The 17,656-nt window shown below is 37.1% G+C and overlaps 1 protein-coding gene and 1 pseudogene across 2 annotated transcripts in view; both read right to left on the bottom strand.

Moving 5' to 3' along the window:
- The window catches only part of DPP10 (dipeptidyl peptidase like 10), a 685,210-nt gene that overhangs the window by 580,167 nt on the left and 87,387 nt on the right, over positions 1 to 17,656 (bottom strand). The gene's annotated exons all lie outside the window — the stretch shown is intronic.
- LOC102984603 (pre-mRNA-splicing factor SYF2-like) lies at positions 7,891 to 10,636 on the bottom strand (annotated as a pseudogene).

The raw sequence follows: 17,656 nt of genomic DNA, 5'->3' as shown, positions 1-17,656 counted from the left end.
TCCCACTACTGGGCATATACCCTGAGAAAACCATAATTCAAAAAGAGTCATGTACCACAATGTTCATTGCAGCTCTATTTACAATAGCCAGGACATGGAAGCAACCTAAGTGTCCATCGACAGAAGAATGGATAAAGAAGATGTGGTGCATATATACAATGCAATATTACTTGGCCATAAAAAGAAATGAAACTGAGTTATTTGTAGTGAGGTGAATGGACCTAGAGTCTGTCATACAGAGTAAAGTAAGTCAGAAAGAGAAAAATAAATACCGTATGCTAACACATATATATGGAATCTAAAAAGAAAAAAAATGGTTCTGATGAACGTAGGGGCAGGACAGGAATAAAGACGCAGATGTAGAGAATGGATTTGAGGATACGGGGAGAAGGAAGGGTAAGCTGGGATGAAGTGAGAGAGTGGCACTCACATATATACACTACTAAATGTAAAGCAGATAGCTAGTGGGAAGCAGCTGCATAGCCCAGGGAGATCAGCTCGGTGCTTTGTGACCACCTAGAGGGGTGGGATAGGGAGGGTGGGAAGGAGGGAGACGCAAGAGGGAGGGGATATGGGGATATACGTATGCATATAGCTGATTCACTTTGTTATACAGCAGAAACTAACACACCATTGTAAAGCAATTATACTCCAATAAAGATGTTTAAAAAAAAAGAAATATGTGGCAAATTTATTTTCTTTTAACAAAAAAGGCAAGAAATAAATTGGATTATAGAAAGTGTTGGGACAGAAAAACCATCATATTTAAAAATGCTCAAGGCTGAATAGGAATTTGCCATGACTCCAAGGCAAATCTCTGAACTTCTAGGTCCGCTTAGCCCTACTTCTTCGCCAAGGGTTCCCTATAATGCTCCTAAGTACCCACTAGAAATATCCAAAGTGGAAATGACTCACCAAAGTAACAGTATGACCCACTGCCTTTTATGCTCAACAAAACTGGGCTATCTAGAAGACTTAAAAAATAAAATAATTCCTATACAGCTTTTAACTAATGGCAATGAAATTCTGGATGACATAGGTTCAATTGATTCCAAGATGCAATTCAGAAATGCAGAAAAAGATGTGCTTTGCTTTTTTTCAAACCACAGAAATTATAGACCCTCCTCTTAATTATATTCTGCTAATGTGGTTGGGATTTACTGGCTATGAAATGCACTATTTCCAGCCAATGCTTCTATGCAGTATTTTCCACTGTTCCACTTCTATTAACAAGGACAATTCAAGGGCAAACACTAATTATGATTTTGACACAGTTTTACTTTTGTGTGTAGCTTTGAAAGTAATTCCATAGTATGACCCAATTCCCTTGTCAGTTTCTTCTACTTTTAATTTCTAATTTAATAAACTAGTGAACTGAGAAGAGGCTCTGACTTTAAAAGTATTTTCCCTTCCCCAAATTTTAGTTTCACTTTTCAAAAGAACATTTACAATTAAGGTATATTATGAAGAACACACTAAGAAAATTTAAAATTCTAAAGAACAGCTGTACAAAAGGGCTTTAAAAATTATGTATCTATCCCTTTCGACTGAGTAACCACTCACTATTACTAGTTAGGATAGACATTTGAGGTACAGTTCTACAAACTACAAAACATTCATGAACAAGAGTACCTTATACTCAAGGAAACAATAGCAATTGTTATTGAGATTTTTAGAAACATAAATTTACTCTCTTATTCCTGGCATGCGTCTTGGGGTTTTGGGGTCATTTTAGAACACATCGATTTATCTCATCCCTAAAGTTGGACATCTGACTCTCAACTGAAAAGCGAGTACATTCATATGATCGCCAAGTTTCTTGGTTCAGGAATAATAAAAATAAACAAAGAAACAATTCTTACCATACCATAAAAGAGAATGTCAGTCCAAGTAACACTGACAGAATGATTTGAACATATTTCCAACTTCCTAGTGCCATAAAAGACATTCTGATATTGACAAAAGACCTGAAAATAATACCTTAACGTTTAACATGTATGGTTTAGAAAAACAGTGACTGATGCTAGAAGGGTTAATCTAAGGAAAAACACTGAATAAACATTATAAATTTCAAAATTATTATTTTTAAAACTTACTTGTTATTTTTAAATGTACACTTATATAAGATCAAATGTTTTTAAATTATAAGCTAAAAAAAGAAAATAAACCATATGTTCCACTGATAAATAACCATTACTGAATATACTAAAGCAAGTGTAACTAAATTAAACAATTCTAACTATAGAAATATGCACATACATATACAGTTATTACATATGTATTATAATACATACATTTTTGCATATATGTGTATGTGTATTTTTAAAATCATTGTACATTTAATGCAAATTGTACATTCAATGCCAGGACAGAGACTGCTATTTGGACACCCAAAAATTATACTTAGAGCAGGTAAGTCTACTTACATCCATTAAATCAACCATATTAATTGCACTATTCCTCACTAATTTTATGTCTACTTAACATGCCAATAATTGAGAGAGATATATTGAAAAATTCCACTATAATGGGAGATTTGTCAATATCCCTTGGAATTTGAGGTAAAAGATATTCCGAGACTATCTGTGCATATAACTTCATATTTTTATATCTTACAATATGTATTTGTAAGTTTATATTATTAGGCATACAATGTCTAACAGGTATTGAACTTTCATCATTACACATTTACCTTAGTGATACTAATGACTATTTTTACCTTAGAGGCTGTTTTGTCTCATGTAATATAGCCGAAAGTGATCTTTTCATTATTGCTCTTGTTAATATTGGCTTATTTCCCCCCTTTTAATTTTTTTTTAAACATACTTACTGAAACGTATTTGACAGTCAATAAACTGCATATATTTAAAATGTCAAAAAAGAGAAAAAGAAAAAAGAATTATACTTAGGGTAGAAATATGTCCAGGTACAGACTATGTATTTCCTAGAATCTCTTGTAACTAAGTGTGGCCATGTGATAAAGTGCTTGGCTAATGAACAGTAAACAAAAGTTTTTTGAGGATGATTCCAAGTAGGCTCTTTAAAAGGTTACAGGGAGCTGAAGTATACTTCCTTTGCTGTCTTTCCTCCCTTCTGCTACCTGGAACACAGGCACAGTGACTGGAACTCCAGCAGCAAGTTGGAAGATAAGTATTAAGTGCAGGAAATAAGATAAGCAGTGTGCAGGAAATAGATGACCGCTGCCCATACCTGCCCCGAATGCCAATCTCGGGATTTCTTTTGCAAAAGAGAGAAATAAGGACCAACTATGCCTAAGCCACCGCTATTTGTGGTGTTCTGATAAATGTGGCTGAACGCAAACTTCAGTGGTGATATACATGTTTAAAAGTAGACTAATTCTATCTGCAGTATGAAATCTATATTTCTTATTTAAAATGCTGAGTACGCATTTGTTATTAAATATTATTCTATATTGAATTTAATTTCATCTTTAATCTAATTATAAATTCTTGAACTAAATATTATGGAGGTTTAATTTGCCAAATTGAATTTCGAGGTTTAATTTAGACATTTTTCAAATTTGATTTATTCCTAGATTCTTGTCTTTATTCTCTTGTATTTGAATCAGTTATTTAAACTCTAGTTTTGCCATCAATGGGTTGCCATGAAAATTAAGAGATAAAAATGCATGTAGCTGGCACCCAGTGAGTATTCAAATAACATCAGCTACTGTCAGCATCTTCATCACTGTCTTGCTTAAGTCTTTCATTTCTAACCCTTTTGTATAATACAATAATTTCAGATACATAAACTAGAATAAATCCCATTTCAGTGTACCATGACAATAACAAAATTAATTTAGAAGTACATTTGACCCTTGAACAACCTGGGGATAGGGGCTCTGACTCCCCAGTACAGTTGTAAGTCTGTGTATAACTTTACAGTTGGCCCTCTGTACCAGTGGGTCTGCATCTGCAGATTCAACCAACCTCAGATCGTGGAGTATATATTTATTGAAAAAAATCCACGTATAAGTGGACCCATGCAGTTCAAACCCATGTTGTCCAAGGGTCAAATGTACTTTTGTTTTATTGACGTTTCTAGCATCAATAAATCGTATTTGCTTTTTAAAAAGAAATAGGGCTGAGTTTTAATGACAGCTGTTTCCTGTCTGAGTTTTAATGACAGCTAATCCTGTTTTGACAGGATTAGAATTAATAATAAGAGTAGAGAGAAAAAGAAAAGCCAGGCTACACGTTTTTCAGTTCCAACTGAGATTCCATGTGGTTCTCTCTTTTCACATTTTGACTCCCCTGAACAGAAACCTCTTCTAGAACTCTCTATAACTTTAAATTCAATTCCATTGATATTACCTTGAAAACATCCTATCAAATAATTTTAAACTTGAATAGAACACAGGTTATATCATCAAAGCAAACATGTGTATATGAATAGATTAATGTAATTTAGAAAAAAAGTTCTATGTAATTTTATCTAAGTTAGAAAAAAATACCTCTTTGAAAACAATAGAGTTTCTACTTTTTTCACCCTTTACATATTAAATGCCATATTGAGACATACTGCATTCATATTAACTATATTAAGATGAAAGGAAAGTTGAATCATAGGTCAGAAATTAAAATCTTTGTTAACAACTTTGTCTTTGGCAAACTCCCTACAGCTAGAAGGTTAGAAAAAATATTTTCATTTCAAGGAATGCAACTGGGAAAGAGAAGCATTACAACCGTCTGAGAAACCAATTAATCTGAGATTTTACTGATATGAAGAATTTAGGCAAACTTCACTCGAGTACATAAAGAAAAATCTGACAACTCTTTATTCTTTGGACCAAATTTAAAATAAAATCTTGATTAAGTATGAGACCAACAACTACAGTAAGCATCAAATCCATCAGAGCCCCCCTCCTTTATGCTCTGTGGACTGAAGTAAACACAGAGAAAGAAAAAGGCTGCTCCCAATAAATCATGATTAATCAGATGAGCAGGATCAGAATACAGTTAACAAACATAATGAGGCATGAGTATCTCTGAGTTAAACTAGCGTTAAACTAAACAATAACCTCAACAATTATTTCAGCTGTAATCCTCAGGGCTTATAGGTCGACAGCCCATGGAGGGTCAAGTTTGAATAGAAGCAATTACCCAAAAAATAAATAAGTCATTCATTGGAATTATTTAGATAATTAAGAGGAGTGACTCTTGCAGGAAGCAAAAATGAGTTTTCTGTAACTGTTCCCTATTATGTCCAAATGCTTTATATATTTTAATCAACCTTTTATCGAACAAATTAATTAGAGGTAAAGTTCAGACCACAGTATCTGTTAGTCTAAGTACATTTTTAGACAAAAATAATTCTGGATCAAATAGAAAGTTGCCTTCCTAAGACACATTAATTCTTTCATTTATAAGGTGATGTGGTATGTTTGAAGGGATTCTACTGGAGTCTGCTTCAGGGTATCATATTAATATGTGATACAGTGCAAAGTTCATAGGCATGGGCATTTTTTTAGATATGGTTAAGAAAGTGTATCGCCTTGTACCAATTTTCCGTATAGGTTTCTTTACTGATACTGGGAGGATGAGACTGGCCAAAGACAATCTATCTAAAAACTTTTTTCAAAGGCTGTTCTTTTGCCACAGTCTCAATTCTAACTCTTTATAAATAGCTTAGAACATTTTACAATTATATATTTGTCTATCACTTTTTAACCATCTTGAAGGTAAGAACCATTCCTATTATATTTATGACCCCTCTCTACCTCACATGGGTTCTGCATGGGGTTTATATTCAACAAATAATGATACTGAAAAAAACTGGACTTCAAGAAGTATGTAAATCTTCACAGATTAAATAATTATTTTTCACATTCTATTCCTTTTCCTAGTAACTAATTATTTTCCACCATCCTCATTTTTCATCTCTAAATACTTTATATTTCTGTAGTATAAGTAAAAGCCACAAGATATTGTAAAATTCAGAAAACATATCAAAGACAAAACATTATCACGTAATCCACAGTAAAAAATTCAGATTTCCTCAATTTTCCAATAACGTCCTTTATGATTTTCGTTTTTGTTCAGCCCAAGATGCAATACTATATTGTACATTGCACTTAATTGTCATATCTCCTTTGTCTTTTTTATTCTGAAACAGTTCCACAACCTTTCTTTGTCTTTCTTCACCTTGACATTTTTGAAGAGCACAGGTCAACTATTTTGTAAAATGTTCCCAATCTACATTGATGTGATATTTTCTCATGTTTAGATTAATGTTAAACATACTTGGTAGGAATGCCACAGCATGATGCGATATCATTCTTGGTGCGTTATATCAGGACGCAGACTGTATCAGTTTATCCTAATTATGGTGATGTTAACATGAATCACTTGGTTAAAGTGATGTCTATCAACAGATTTATCCTCTGTAAAGTTGGCATTGTTTTCTTTGTAATTAAAAAAGTATTATGTTTTGTACCCTGAGAAAACCATAATTCAAAAAGAGCCATGTACCACAATGTTCACTGCAGCACTATTTACAATAACCAGGACATGGGAACAACCTAGGTGTCCATCGACAGATGGATTGATAGAGAAGATGTGGCACATATAGACAATGAAATATCACTCAGCAATAAAAAGAAACAAAATTGAGTTATTTGTCATGAGGACGATGGACCTACAGTCTCATACAGAGTGAAGTTAAGTCAGAAAGAGAAAAACAAATACCGTACGCTAACACATATATATGGAATCTTAAAAAAAAAAATGGTTCTGATGAACCTAGGGGCAAGACAGGAATAAAGACGCAGATGTAGAGAACGGACTTGAGGACATGGGGAGGGGGAAGGGGAAGCTGGGACGAAGTGAGAGAGTGGCATGGACATATATACACTACCAAACGTGAAACAGATAGCTAGTGGGAAGCAGCCGCATAGCACAGGGAGATCAGCTCCGTGCTCTGTGACCACCTAGAGGGGTGGGATACGGAGGGTGGGAGGGAGACACAAGAGGGAGGGTATATGGGGATATATGTATATGTACAGCTGATTCACTTTGTTATACAGCAGAAACTAACACAACATTGTAAAGCAATTACACTCCAATAAAGATGTTTAAAAAAAAAGTATTATGTGAGGAGATACTTTGAGATTATGTAAGTAACCGTTCCTCATTAAGCTTTCTCCTAAGAGTCTGAGCCCTTGATTTCTGAAAACCATCATTCCTTCTACTTACAGTATTTTGCCTTCCACAGCAAAGAAAAGCTTTTCTTTTCTTTTCTTTTTTTTCTTTCTTTTCTTTCTCTCTTTCTTTCCTTCTTTCTTCCTTCCTTCCTTTCTTTCTGTCCTTCCTTCTTTCCTTTTCTTTTTTTTCTTTCTCCCTTCCTTCCTCCCCTCCCTCCCTTCCTTCCTTCTTTCCTTCCTTCCTTCCTTTCTTTCTCTCAGTACAAACTCATGGATTTCTATTTTGTTCAACATCTTAGCAAGTATTCATCCATTAATTCCTCAAATATTTTTTCCTTTCTTTTTTATCCCATCTTTACAGGGGTATTATTGACACACAGCATATAAAAGTTTAAGACATACAACACTGACTTTATACTCATGTAAACTATGAAATTATTACAATAAGTTAATTAACTCTTATGTGATATCACATAATTATTATTTTTTGTGGTGATAACATTTAAGATCTACTCTCTTAACAAATGTCAGGTATATAATAAAGTATTGTTAATTTATAGTTACTATGCTATACTTATTAGATCCCCAGAATTTATTCATCTTTTAGCTAGAAGTTTGTACCCTTTTGACCAATATTTCCGCATTTCCTCTACTCTCCCAGCCCCTAGTAACTATTCTGCTCTTTACTTGTATGAGTTACTATGCTTATTTATTTATTTATTTTTTTAGAAGTTTAAGAAAAAACATTTATTTTTAAATGCTGAGTGGGAAGGCATAGACTGAGTTCTGGTTTACTGGAGTAACTCTGAAGAGAACTTCAATTTGCTAGTAGAAATTTTCACTCCATTCTCAAGCTTCTAAACAGTTCCTGAAGGGATTAGACAGCTGTTCCTCTTTCCAAATTCTGTTTAATTTCAGCTGTATATTTCCCATAGAATCTTTCTGCCTTCTTGTTGGATTTGGCATTCCTTTCATTAATGTAGTCAATATCTGCATCATCATTATAGGGACGTCTCCGACTATATTTGTCTCATTTTTCAATTTGTTTTTCCAGGTCTACGACCATCCTATCAATTTCCTCTGTGGAAGGCACATGTGTCCCATGAAGAAGACTGTTGGATGTTGGGTAAAACTCTTCTTCATGCTTTTCTCTCAGTTTCTCATATGTTTCCATGTCCGGTTTGATCTGTTTGCTCAGCCGATGGTACTGGCGAAGCTGGGCAGCAGCATAATCTGAAAATCGCAGGTCGGGATTTTTCCTCCTCTTTTTCCTCTCCCATCTTTCTGCATCTTCTGCACTGATCTCTAGCAACTTCACTTTCTAGAAGTCTTCCCCTCTTCCTGCACATTCCTTTTTCTTTTCTTCTTCTTGTAGTTCCCATTCCAAACGAGCTTTCCTGGCTTCCCAATTTGCAGGTAACTTAAGTCTTTTATCTTCTTCAACAACTTCCTGGTGATTTAATTTACGAGCTTCATTTTAAAACCGTAAACGCAAAAAGGCTATCGGCTGAAACATGAAAATAAATCCAAACAAATATTTCCCTCTTTGAGGAAGGTCAAGTAAGACAAGTTAACAAGGGGACTCCATTTTACCCTAAAAGCAAGAGAACCATCAGCGGATTTTAAGCAAGGAAACGGCCTAATTAGGTCTGCATTTATATACAGTCAAGAAATGTATTGAGCTGCACTGGTTTGCTGTGCCAAAGGCCTGGGCGTTAATGTCTTACATTATGAGAAAGATATTCCACTTTCAATTCTCTTTTAATCCTGAATGATGCAAAAAAGAAGCCTCAATTTGGGGCTGGGGGCTTTAATACCTATCATAATATCTCTAACCTTTCCCAAATCCCCCCTCCTCTTTAGATATTGTAGAGAGGCCACAACAGAGGGAGGCCCGCATACCACAAAAATAAAATAAAATAAAATAACTGCATAAAACAAAATGAGTATACCACCTTAAGGACAACTTAAGTTAGATGTTTCTTGGGTTACAGGCTGGTGGCCGTTAGTCCAGGAAGACATGTCTCTTAATATCCAACCCCATGTTCTTTACACAGTCCCTCCAAGTAAATATATAAGTGTGTTGAATTCTTTATTAAATTCTTCTGGGTAAAGAGAAAAACCCAGAACATTTCTCTCAACAACCATCCCTCACATACTCTTGGCTCTGGCAATGCCCTCCAGTTGAAGACACCAAGAACGCATGTGTAGTCAAACAAAGTTGGGTGTATTGCACTGAAGGAAACAGCAAACCATGGGGAACTGGAGGCATTTCAGTGAGAGGGTGTTAGGAGGAGCCACTTACAGGATTTGAGTTTGTATCAGGTGACTGGAGGGAAAGGTTCAAGGAAGCATGGTTGTGCCCTGGATTAGGCACTGTCAGAAAGCCAGGGCATTCTATGATTGGCTATCTTCAGTTTTTATACAGGAAGCAGGACTAATGGAGTGAGGCTAGTGCTGTATTTGTCACTGGTGTTAGCAGAAGTGGGTGCTGTGTGGTCATTTCTGTGGTTTGAACAGTTTTGTTTTTGTCACACTGCGATAGTCAGAGTGATGCTGGAGTTTTGTGAAACCGTGGCCAAGCTATCAGTCACGCCCTTTTGAGGTGAAACAGTCAAGAGTTGCTTTTTTGTTTCTCAGCTCCAACGGCAGCCAGTTGTTTGCTGGACTCTTATCCTTGATATGAATTCTCTTCCTTTGCATTTGTTCCCTCTGCTTAGATACTTCCTCCTCGAACTCCTTTATTTTTCTGATAACATCTTACTCATCTTTATAGCAGTACTTTAGGTGTCACCTCCTCTACGAGGCACTCCCTGGGGGCCCCCAAACTATACCAATCTCTCCTTCACTGCACTCCCAAGGCACTTTGTTCCTAACTCAAGCACGGCATTTATTACAATGTAATTTCTAGCTAGAACGTTGTCTCCTCATCTAGTTCCCCACCTACTAGCTGAACCACTGATCCTATAGACTTCCCGAGATTTGCTGATTATTTTTGAATGAAGAGGCAACCTACTCTCTTACTGGACAAGTTTCTTCCAGTCTCTAGCTCCACATATTTCCCTAGGTAAAATGAAGCGTTTACTAGAATCATACAGCACGGAGGTGGTTAGTAACAGCCCCAAACTAGCCCAACTAAGTTAAAACAGATGGGGGTGAAAGAAAACTTGGTGAAAGCATGTCCCTTTCCAAAAGTGACTACAATGTGTTGCCAGGTTGAGAAGCATCGGGACCGAACTTTCATCCAGCTCTGCACGCGCTGGTCCCTCCACAAACGCGTAAGGGCCTAGTCACGTGACGGGCCTCTGGGGCGACTCACCCGCTTCAGGTGCAGCTCCCGGAATTTGCGCAGTCACTGTTCGCGCTTCTGGGCGGCCAGCTCCTCGGCCGCCGCAGGGGGCTACTGTTCCTCCGCGCCGTCTACCGGCACCTGCGGCGGAGGACAGGCTTCTCGGCTACAGTCGCGGCCGCCATCACAACCTTTCCTCACCCACTTCCGGCAACAACCCGGAGCACTTCCGCCGGCCAGTTACGATGTTTAGATTGCACATACAAGTGAAAATGTAAGTACTTGTCTTTCTGTGCAGATTCATTTCACTTAGATTGAAGCCCTCAAGGTCAATCCATGTTATCCAAAAGTTTTTCCTTCTTTCCCATGGCAGAATAACATTACATTGTATATGTACTTTTCCACATTTTCTTTATCCTTTCAATTGTAGATGGACATTTTGGTTATTTTTATGTCTTGGCTATCACAAATAATGCTGCAATGAACATGGAGATGAAGATACCCTGCAAGATAGTGATTTCATTTTTTTTTCAAATATAAACTCAGAAGTGGGATTGTTGCATCATATGGTAGTTCTATATTTAACTTCTGAAAAACTTCCATGCTGTTTTCCATAGTGGCTGTACAATTTACATTCTCACCAACAGTGCACAAGAGTTCCCTTTTCTCCACATCCTCACCAAAACTTATCTCTTCTTTGTTTAATAATAGCCAGGTGGGAGGTGGTATCTCATTGTAGTTTTGATTTTCATTTCCCTGATGATTAGTGATGCTGGGCATTTCTTCATGTACCTGTTCACTATCTGTATGCTGTTTTATTGGTTTTTTTTTTTTTTTTGGAGGGGGGAAATGTCCATTCACGTCCTCTGCCTATTTTTTAAAAATTGAATTATTTGTTTTCTTATGTATTTTGGATACTAACCCCTCTTCAGATAGATGATTTGCAAATATGTTCTCTCATTCCATAGCTTTCCTTTTCATTTTGCTCAATGTTCCTATTTTTATGCAGAAGCTTTTCAGTTTGATATAGTCCCACTTGTTTATTTTTGCTTTTGTTGCTTGGGCTTTTGGTGTCATATCTAAAAAATCACTGTCAAGAACAATGTCCAGAAGCTATTTCCCCCATGTTTTTTTTCTAGCAGTTTTACACTTTCATGTTGTACATTAAGGTCTTTAATTCATTTTAAGTTAAATTTTGTGAGTGGGGTAAGAGAGAGGTCCCATTTCAGTCTTTTGCATGTGAATGTCCAGTTTTCCCAACCCCATGTATGGAAGAGACTATTCTTTCCCTATTCTTGGCTCCCTTGTCAAATATTAGCTGACTATACAAATGCAGGTTTATTTCTGGGCTCTTGATGATGTTCCATTGATCTATATGTCTGTTTTATTCTAGGCTTACACTGTTTTGATTACTATAAACTTGCAGTAATATTTGAAATCATTATTACAAATGTGTGATATCTCCAGCTTTAATTTTCTTCTTTAGGATTGACTTGGCTGTTTGAGCATCTTCTGTGGTTACATATGAATTTTAGAATTGTTTTTTCTATTTTTTTGAGAAAAATATCGGAATTTTGATAGGAATTGTATTGAATATATAAATGACTTTGAATAGTATGGACATTTTAACAATATTAATTCTTCTGATAGATGAACATGGATTATCTTATATTTTCTATTTCTTCAATATCTTATAACTTTGAGTGTACAGATCTTTCACCTTCTTGAATAAAATTTTTCCAAGTACTTTACTATTTTTGACGCTATTGTAAATGGGATTGTTTTCTTAATTTTTGTTTCCAATGGGTCATTGTTAGTATATAGAAATGCAGTTACATTTTGTATCCAGTTGACCCTTGAACAACAAGGGTTTGAACTGCATGGGTCCAATTATAAGTGGATTTTTTCAAGAAATACCACAGTACTACATGACCTACACTTAACTGGATCCATGGATGTGGTACTGCTGAGGGCCAACTACGGGACTTGAACATCTGCAGATTTTGGTATCCACAGAAGGTCCTGGAACCAATCTCCTATGTATACCTAGGGATGACTGTATAGATTTTGAATCCTGTCACTTAAATCAATTCATATGTTAGTTCTAACAGTTTTTTGGTGGAATCTTTAGGCCTTTCTATATATGAGATCATCATCTGTAAACAGAGAGAATTCTACTTCTTCTTTTCCATTTTGGATGCCTTCTATTTTTCCCAGTTCTTTCCCAATTGCTCTGAGAAGTACTTCCAGTTCTATATTGAATAGGAGTGGTAAGAGTGGGCAACCTTATCTTGTTCCTGAACTTGGTGGAAAAGCTTTCAAACTTTTACCATTTAGTGTTAACTGTAGGCTTGTCATATATGGCCTTTATTGTGTTTAGGTACTATACCCAATTTTTTGAGAGTTTTTATCATGAAATGATGTTGAATTGTATCAAATACTTTTTCTGCATGTATTGAGATGATCATGTAATTTTTATCTTTTATTTTATGAATGGGGTGTATCATATTTATTGATTTTCATACGTTGAACCACTCTTGCACTCCAGGGACAAATCCCACTTTATCATGGTGTATGATCCTTTCACTGTGCTGTTAAATTTGGTTTACTTATATTTTCTTGAAAATTGTTGCATTTGTGTTTATCAAGGATATGAGCCTGGAATTTTCTTTTCTTTTAGTATCTTTATCTGGCTTTGGTAGCAGCATAATCCTGCCCTCATAAAATGAGATTGGTAGTGTTCCCTCCCCTTCAATTTTGTGGGAGAGTCTGAGAAGGATTGATGTTAATTTTCTTTAAATGTTTGGTAGAACTCACTCATGAAACCATCTGGTCCTGGACTTTTCATTGTTGTAATGTTTTTGATTACTGTGTTCAGATTTTTTATTTCTTCATGATTCAGTCTTGGTAGGTTGTATGTTTCTGGAATTTATCCATTACTTCTAGGTTATCCAGTTTGTTGGTATATAATTGTTCCTTGTAGTCTCTTATGATCCTTTGTGTTTCTGTGTTGTCAGCTGCAACATCCCCTCTTTCTGATTGTATTTATTTGAGACTTATCTCTTTTTTCTTAGTCTAGCTAATGGTTGTCAAATTTGCTTATCTTTTCAAAAAATCATCTCTTAGTTTTGTTCATCTTTTCTAAAGTTTCCTGGTCTCTGTTTCATTTATTTCTGCTCTAACCTTTGTTTTTCGTCTTTCCTCTTCTAACTTCGCACTTTGTTCTTCTTTTTCTTTTTCCTTAAGGTATAAGGTTTGATTGTTTATTTGTGATCTTTCTTTTTTCTTAATGTAGGTGTTTATGGCTATAAATTTCTCTCTTAGCACCGCTTTTGCTGTATCCTATAATTTTGTTATGTTGTATTTCCATTTTCATTTATTTAGAGATACATTTTTATTTCCCTTTTAATTTTTTATTTGACCCATCAGTCATTCAGGAGTATGTTATATAATTTCCACACATTTGTGAACTTTCCAGTTTTCTTCCTGTTATTGATTTCTAATTTCATATCACTGTGGTCAGAAAAGATACCTGCTATGATTTGAATTTTAAATTTGCTACAGCTTGTTTTTGTGACCTGACATAAGACTGTCCTAGAAAATGTTCTATGTGTGCTTTGGAAGAATGTGTATTCTGCTGCTGTTTGGTAGAATATTCTGTGTATGCCTATTAAGTCCATTTGGTCTAAAATATAATTCAAGCTCATTATTTCCTTATTGATTTTTCTGACTGAATAATCTATACATTGTTGAAAGTGGTGTATTGAAATCACCTGCTATTAATGTATTATTGTCTGTTTTTACCTTTGGATCTGTTATTATTTGTTTGTATTTCTAGATGCTCCAATGTTGGGTGCATATTTATTTACAATTATGTTATCCTCTTTATATATTGATCCTTTTATCATTATACGGGGACCTTTTTTGTGTCTTGTTACAGTTTTGACTTAAAGTCTCTTTTGTCTAAATATAGATACCCTATTCTATTTGGTTTACATATGCATAAAATACTTTTTTCATCCCTTTGCTTTGAGCCTATGCTTGTCCTTAAAGCTGAAGTGAGTCTGTTGGCAGCATATAGTTGGGTTGTCTTTTAATCCATTCAGCCACTCTATGTCTTTTGACTTGATAATTTAATCCATTTACATTTAAAGTAATTATCAACAGGTAAAGACTTACTAATGTCACATTATTCATTTTTTCTGGTATGCTTTGATTCCCACCACATTAGAGTATTAGAGTATTCTGAATCTGACTATCTGCTTGCCTTTACTAGTTTGTTATACATTTCATTCTTTTTCCTTTTTTACTCCTCTGATTAGATGATTTTAAATGACCTATCTTTTAGTTCACTAATTCTTTCTTCTGATTCTGAGCCTGTGGTTGAAGATCTCTATTAAATTCTTCACTTCAGTCACTGCATTCATAACTCTAGGATTTTTCTTCAAAATGTTTCTATTTCTTCATTAAACTTCTCATTTTGTTCATGTATTGTTCTCCTAATTTCATTTAGTTGTCCAGCTGTGTGTCTTCTCGTAGTTCACTGCATTTCTTTAAGAAAATGTTTTATCAGTTTCCTTTATTTGTGTCATGTTTCCTTAATCATTCATAATCCTTGTGGCCTTTTGTTGGTGTCTGTGCATTTGAGAAAGTAAGCACCTCTTCCAGTCCTTACAGACTGGCTTCAGCTTGGAGCTGTGTCTTGGAGCCTGGGTTTACTGGGGCAGGCCAGACACTTGAAAATGTGGTGATGTGTCTGGGACCTCTGTCTATGTGGGAAAACGTAGATCCTGGGTCTGGAGAGGCCATCTATGCATGAGAGACTACTGGGGTGGACTTGATGTCTGGGTCTGCAGGGGCCAGCCTGACTAGGATGGGATGGGAGCCTGGTTTCATAGGAACTGGCCAGGAGACTGGGGCAACAAAGACTTGTCTGGCACTAGGGTGAGCCTAGAGCCTGAGGTCATGGGAGTAAGCCTGTAAACTGGGGCCTGGAAGGCTGGCCTGTAGGTTACAGAGGCCAGTCTAGCTCAGGGTCAGGCTGACAGCCTGAGTCTATGGGAACCAGACATGAGGCTGGGGCCATGGAGACTGGCCTGGCAATGCAGTAGGCCAGAAGGGTGTGTGTGTAGGATCCAGTCTGATTTATAGGAATCATGAGGGCTAGCCTCTTGTTGGGTTGGGTCAAGGTGCTGGGTGTATGGGACCTGGCTTGGTGCTGGGATGGGTTGAAAGCCTAGGTCTGTGGTAGTTGGCATGGAGGGGAACCTGAACTCCTCGGGGTTGATTGGGAGCCTGTGGCCACAGGAACTAGCCATGGGAGCTGATTGGGGCCACAGGAACTAGCTGGCACCCAGGTGGGCCAGGGACCTGTCTCTGTCCATGCTGGGCTGCTCACACTTGGGGAAGGAGTGATGGGGGCAAGGCAAATCTATCTTCCCTACCCTCCTGAATGCATCTTTTCTTATTTCTCTGCTTCACCCAGGTGCCGTAATCCCTCACTTGCAACCCTTAGCTCTTGGGAAGGTATTTTTTTTTGTTTGGAGGAAGACAGTGGTTGCAAGCACTAGAAATACCTATGCTGCCATTTTGCTGCCATTTCTCATTTGTTTTTCTTTCATACTTTTGCACTTCAATTAGCCTCTGTAGATATTTGTTGAAGAGACTTGGAGCTAAGATTTTAGGGATTGGGAGTTCAAGTAAAAGCTTCCTAATAAGAATATTACATTAGGCTCACTCTTCCCTAGTGACTGAATTTATAGATAGAGACATTGGAGGCAGCTAGAAAGGCGGCAGAAGGGTGAGACGTGTGTGTATGTGCGAGGAACTGTGTTTAGGGAACAGAGGTGTTGTGTTTAGCAGAGACAGCCTCAATCTCATTATGCCTTAAAACCATCATTAATAAAATTAGGCCAATCACAGCTACTTCCAAAATTTTTGCAGAGAAAGCTGTGGAGCCTTTCTTAGTGAAGCTGTTGGAAATGGGGGGAAAGTACTTCAAGTTGTTGTAGATTCCAAGCGAGATAAAGGAGTAGATACAAGTACTTCAATTTCTGAAGTACACGGACCTGCCCTGGATAGCTGCCGCTGTTGCTATTATTTCTAATTGTATTTCTCACAATAACTGCAGTGGCACATCCCTCCAAAGCCACAGGGGAAAACATTTTTTCCATGAAAAATGCGATGAAACATTTTTTCAGACCAGATCTCTGCCTGATGCTCTCTCACTTTCTTCCTCCTCTCCACTGCTGATGGAAGGTAGCCCCAGCTTGTGGAACATTTCCAATAGCATACAAGATTGTCACAATTTGGGCATACAGGATGTTGGCATGTCACTGGAGTTCAATACACATTTCCCCATAGAAACCATGTTTGAAATAGTAAGTTATCACCATTCATTAATATAATTCTAGAAGTTACAAGAGAAGACTTTGCTAGGCCAGTGTGGAAACCTCGATACCACACAGTACTTTTTCAGAAGTAAAGATTTTCTTACCTTCTGATAACTATCCATACAAACACAATTTTGAACATCAGCTGTTATTTGGTTGGCTTCCGTAGCAACAGTAATTTTTTTCTGGGAAACTTCTCCAGGAATCTAAGACAAGTGTGTAATATAGATGTCCTGTGAGCTGAGGCTCTCACTGCCATATACCATGGCCTCATAATTTTCCACACTGCTCACACTCTTTGATTCCCTCCTCCCTACATGTCCCACCCACCCACCTCTGGTCCATTCTCTCCCTTTCTTCTAGATTCTTCAGCTCATACCTTGTACGTACTCCAGTGTATCATTCAATGACTTTCTCTCCTTACTTTCTATTTTAACTTCTACCACAAAAGGCATCGGGCTTCCCTGGTGGCACAGTGGTTGAGAGTCCGCCTGCCGATGCAGGGGACGCGGGTTCGTGCCCCGGTCTGGGAGGATCCCACATGCCACGGAGCGGCTGGGCCCGCGAGCCATGGCCGCTGAGCCTGCACATCCGGAGCCTGTGCTCCGCAACGGGAGAGGCCACAGCGGCGAGAGGCCCGCGTACCACAAAAAAAAAAAAAAAAAAAGGCATGATCTGTGTCTGGGTGAATCCATGGTAGAGAGGCTGCCTCCTCAGTTGCCATGCAGTGGACTCACTGATTTGGGGTATGAGGTCTGTCACCCTGCAGTCACTCACTATATATCTTAGTTTACAAAAGAATAAAACAAGGGA

The sequence above is a fragment of the Physeter macrocephalus genome, chromosome 2 (assembly GCF_002837175.3).
Source record: "Physeter macrocephalus isolate SW-GA chromosome 2, ASM283717v5, whole genome shotgun sequence".
NCBI classification, from domain to species: Eukaryota; Metazoa; Chordata; class Mammalia; order Artiodactyla; family Physeteridae; genus Physeter; species Physeter macrocephalus.
This window is presented reverse-complemented; position numbering and strand designations above follow the sequence as displayed.